The sequence below is a fragment of the Chrysemys picta genome, unplaced genomic scaffold (genome assembly GCF_011386835.1).
Source record: "Chrysemys picta bellii isolate R12L10 unplaced genomic scaffold, ASM1138683v2 scaf737, whole genome shotgun sequence".
NCBI classification, from domain to species: Eukaryota; Metazoa; Chordata; order Testudines; family Emydidae; genus Chrysemys; species Chrysemys picta.
In genome coordinates, this window is record NW_027053444.1 from 80 (window position 1) to 5,000 (window position 4,921).

Genomic DNA, 4,921 nt, shown 5'->3' on the forward strand with positions numbered 1-4,921 from the left:
TGGTCCGGTGGGGGAGGCTTAGCAGTCATCCCCCGAGGACTCCGGGGGCAGGCTTAATAGTGGTTCCAGGGGAGGCTTAATAGTCTTCCCCCGGGCAGTCCGGGAGAGGCTTAATCGTCATCCCCCGACAGTGTGTGTGTGTGTGTGTGGGGGGGAGGCTTAGCAGTCTTCCCCCAGGCTGGGTGGGGGCCTGGCGGGAGGCGTCGCAGTCTTCCCCCGGGCGGTCCGGTGGGGGAGGCTTAGCAGTCGTCCCCAGGGCGGTCCGGGGGTGGGGTGGGGTGGGGGGCCTCACAGTCGTCCCTCGGAGAGCCGGGTCGGCGGCAGTGGTGGGTTTACGTCCAGCCTCCGGAGGGTGCGCGTCCTCGGAGGCGATGCAGGCGCCGCAGAGAGGCAGCCTCCGAGGCAGGGAGCGGAGCACCGAGGCTGGGGAGAGGGGAGCAGGAGCCGGGGGCTGGGGGTGGGGGTGGGGGGCGTTCAGGACAACCGGTCAAGCCCCGGGAAGCAGCTGTCAAATGTTCCAAGTCCCCACTCGGCCACCAGGTCCACCCCAGTCTAGCAATGGGGTTGACCTGGCTGACGGCCGGTTAGTATCAAGGTAAACTCACCGTCGTCCACAGGAGGGCAGCTCTCAGGCCGGCCGGCTGCGGCTGACTCTGGGGCGGCGCCCGGTCCCGGCAGCGAGGGGCGGGGGGCGCGGAGCGAGACGGGGCTAACCGGGGGGGGGGGGCGCCTCCTGCGACTTTGGGGGCCGCGGGTCGTCAGTGGCGTGCAGGCCGGGCCTCTCCCGGGGGATTCGGGGGGGCGGTCCTGCGGGCCGGGCGCAGGGGGCTCGGGCGAGCCCGGGCCGGTCCGCCCCGGGGCCGGGGTCTCCGCCTGCGGCTCAGGGGGGCGCGGGTCGTCGGGGGAGGAAGCCCGGGGGAGCTGCACACCGGCCCGCCAGGCCAGGCCTGGCCTGGATGGCCGCGGGGGGATTCGGGGCGGTCCCGCGGGCCGGGGGCCGGGCGCAGGGGAGGCGGGGGGTCCGAGCGAGTCCGTCCCGGGCCCGGGGCCTCCCCCTGCGGCTTTGGGGTCCGTGGGTCCCCGCTGGCGGAAGCCACTGGGAGCTGGACACCCGCCGTCCGTCCCGCCTGGCCAGGCCTGGCCTGGGTGGCCGCGGGGGGATTCGGGGCGGTCCCGCGGGCCGGCGGCCGGGCGCAGGGGAGGCGGGGGGTCCGAGCGAGTCGGTCCCGGGCCTGGGGTCTCCCCCTGCGGCTTTGGGGTCCGTGGGTCCCCGCTGGAGGAAGCCGCTGGGCGCTGGACACCCGCCGTCCGTCCCGCCTGGCCAGGCCTGGCCTGGGTGGCCGCGGGGGGATTCGGGGCGGTCCCGCGGGCCGGCGGCCGGTGCGCAGGGGGTCCGAGCGAGTCCGTCCCAGGCCCGGGGCCTCCCCCTGCGGCTTTGGGGTCCGTGGGTCCCCGCTGGAGGAAGCCGCTGGGCGCTGGACACCCGCCGTCCGTCCCGCCTGGCCAGGCCTGGCCTGGGTGGCCGCGGGGGGGGATTCGGGGCGGACCTGCGGGCCGGCGGCCGGGAGGGTCCGGGCCAGTCCGCCCCATGCCCGGCGTCTCCCCCAGCGGCTTCGGTGGCCCCGGGGGGGGTCCTCCGCGGAGGAAGCCGGGTGGGTGGGGAGCCGGACCCCAGGCGCCCAGACCCGTGACCTGCGGCCGCGACCTCCGACTCGGCAGGAGCGACGAGGGGCTTTCCGGCCCGTCCCCCCCTCTCCTTCCCCCCCAGAAAAGGAGAGAGAGCTGACTCGGACCGGGAAAAGCTGCCTACGGCACCTGGGATTCCCAGGCGGTCACCCATCCAAGTACTAGCCAGGCCCGGGACGGTTTACCTTCCGAGATCGGACGGGATCGGGGGCGTTCGGTCCGGTATGGCCGTAGGCACCCGGCCCCGCGCCTCCTCGCCCGCTTTCCCCTGCCGACGCCCGGGCCTGCCGCACGGTGAGCCCCGGTCGGACTGCCCCCCCCCCTGCGGCAGGGCCCCCGTCTCTCGCGGGCCCGGTCCTTTTTTCCTTTTCGAGCTCCGGGGCCCGGGCTGGCCGCCAGAGCCCCTCCGCCCGCCCTCCCCGGCGTCGGGGAAAATACTGTCCCGGACTTCCAGTGCGCCCGATCCTGTCAGCCGGGGGGTGGGGAGGGGCAGTCCCTCGCTGCGGCCGGGGAGGGTGAGCCCAGGGCGGCTTGCCTGCCGTGCGAGGCCCCTCTCGGCCACCAGGTCAACCCCGAGTCGAAAGGGCTGAAAAATTTTCAGAGTCCCCTCCCGGGCACCAGGTCAACCCGTGGAATCGGACGGGTTCACCTGCTGGCCGGTTCGCTTCCCGGCCACCAGGTCAACCCCTAGGTTGCCGACCGGCCTACCCAGTGGCCGGTTTGCTTTCCGGCCACCAGGTCAACCCCTAGGGGTTTTAACGGGGGCACGCCCGGTGGCCTCTTTCCCGTCCGGTCACCAGGTCAACCCGGATCTCCCTCCTTCCCTGGGCGTCCCCTCCTCGGAGGCGTCAGGTTCCATTTCCCCCCCCCCCCAGACTTCCAGGGGCCCGATCCAGTCGGCCGGGAGGCAGTCCCTCGCTGCGGCCGGGGAGGGTGAGCCCAGGGCGGCCTGGTCCATGTCTCTAGTGGGCCCGATCCTTTTTTTTTTTTTCGAGCTCCGGGGCCAGGCCCGCCCGGGCAGCCCTCCTCGGAGGCGTGGGGCGATTCCCCCCCCCCCCCAGACTTCCAGGGGCCCGATCCTGTCGGCCGGGAGGCAGTCCCTCGCTGCGGCCGGGGAGGGTCAGCCCAGGGCGGCTTGCCTGCCGTGCGAGTCCCCTCTCGGCCACCAGGTCAACCGCGAGTCGAAAGGGCTGAAAAATTTTCAGAGTCCCCTCCCGGGCACCAGGTCAACCCGTGGAATCGAACGGGTTCACCTGCTGGCCGGTTCGCTTCCCGGCCACCAGGTCAACCCGTGGAATCGGACGGGTTCACCGGCTGGCCGGTTCGCTTTCCGGCCACCAGGTCAACCCCTAGGTTTTAAGGGGGGGACGCCCGGTGGCCTCTTTCCCGTCCGGTCACCAGGTCAACCCGGATCTCCCTCCTTCCCTGGGCGCCCCCTCCTCGGAGGCGTCAGGTTCCATTCTTTTTTCCAGACTTCCAGGGGCCCGATCCAGTCGGCCGGGTGGCAGTCCCTCGCTGCGGCCGGGGAGGGTGAGCCCAGGGCGGCTTGCCTGCCGTGCGAGTCCCCTCTCGGCCACCAGGTCAACCCCGAGTCGAAAGGGCTGAAAAATTTTCAGAGTCCCCTCCCGGGCACCAGGTCAACCCGTGGAATCGAACGGGTTCACCTGCTGGCCGGTTCGCTTCCCGGCCACCAGGTCAACCCGTGGAATCGGACGGGTTCACCGGCTGGCCGGTTCGCTTTCCGGCCACCAGGTCAACCCCTAGGTTTTAAGGGGGGGGGGACGCCCGGTGGCCTCTTTCCCGTCCGGTCAGCAGGTCAACCCGGATCTCCCTCCTTCCCTGGGTGCCCCCTCCTCGGAGGCGTCAGGTTCCATTCTTTTTTCCAGACTTCCAGGGGCCCGATCCAGTCGGCCGGGTGGCAGTCCCTCGCTGCGGCCGGGGAGGGTGAGCCCAGGGCGGCTTGCCTGCCGTGCGAGTCCCCTCTCGGCCACCAGGTCAACCCCGAGTCGAAAGGGCTGAAAAATTTTCAGAGTCCCCTCCCGGGCACCAGGTCAACCCGTGGAATCGAACGGGTTCACCTGCTGGCCGGTTCGCTTCCCGGGCACCAGGTCAACCCGTGGAATCGAACGGGTTCACCTGCTGGCCGGTTCGCTTCCCGGGCACCAGGTCAACCCGTGGAATCGAACGGGTTCACCTGCTGGCCGGTTCGCTTCCCGGGCACCAGGTCAACCCGTGGAATCGAACGGGTTCACCTGCTGGCCGGTTCGCTTTCCGGCCACCAGGTCAACCCCTAGGTTTTAAGGGGGGGGGGACGCCCGGTGGCCTCTTTCCCGTCCGGTCAGCAGGTCAACCCGGATCTCCCTCCTTCCCTGGGCGCCCCCTCCTCGGAGGCGTCAGGTTCCATTCTTTTTTCCAGACTTCCAGGGGCCCGATCCAGTCGACCGGGAGGCAGTCCCTCGCTGCGGCCGGGGAGGGTGAGCCCAGGGCGGCTTGCCTGCCGTGCGAGTCCCCTCTCGGCCACCAGGTCAACCCCGAGTCGAAAGGGCTGAAAAATTTTCAGAGTCCCCTCCCGGGCACCAGGTCAACCCGTGGAATCGAACGGGTTCACCTGCTGGCCGGTTCGCTTCCCGGGCACCAGGTCAACCCGTGGAATCGAACGGGTTCACCTGCTGGCCGGTTCGCTTCCCGGGCACCAGGTCAACCCGTGGAATCGAACGGGTTCACCTGCTGGCCGGTTCGCTTTCCGGCCACCAGGTCAACCCCTAGGTTTTAAGGGGGGGGACGCCCGGTGGCCTCTTTCCCGTCCGGTCAGCAGGTCAACCCGGATCTCCCTCCTTCCCTGGGCGCCCCCTCCTCGGAGGCGTCAGGTTCCATTCTTTTTTCCAGACTTCCAGGGGCCCGATCCAGTCGGCCGGGTGGCAGTCCCTCGCTGCGGCCGGGGAGGGTGAGCCCAGGGCGGCTTGCCTGCCGTGCGAGTCCCCTCTCGGCCACCAGGTCAACCCCGAGTCGAAAGGGCTGAAAAATTTTCAGAGTCCCCTCCCGGGCACCAGGTCAACCCGTGGAATCGAACGGGTTCACCTGCTGGCCGGTTCGCTTCCCGGGCACCAGGTCAACCCGTGGAATCGAACGGGTTCACCTGCTGGCCGGTTCGCTTCCCGGGCACCAGGTCAACCCGTGGAATCGAACGGGTTCACCTGCTGGCCGGTTCGCTTCCCGGGCACCAGGTCAACCCGTG

The 4,921-nt window shown here is 70.7% G+C and overlaps 1 non-coding gene across 1 annotated transcript; it reads right to left on the reverse strand.

Annotated features, from left to right (window-relative positions):
• Positions 1 to 1,803: 1,803 nt before the first annotated feature.
• On the reverse strand, positions 1,804 to 1,922 carry LOC135979239 (5S ribosomal RNA). The gene has a single exon (XR_010596564.1). It is a non-coding gene; the product is annotated as a 5S ribosomal RNA (ribosomal RNA).
• Positions 1,923 to 4,921: the final 2,999 nt, after the last annotated feature.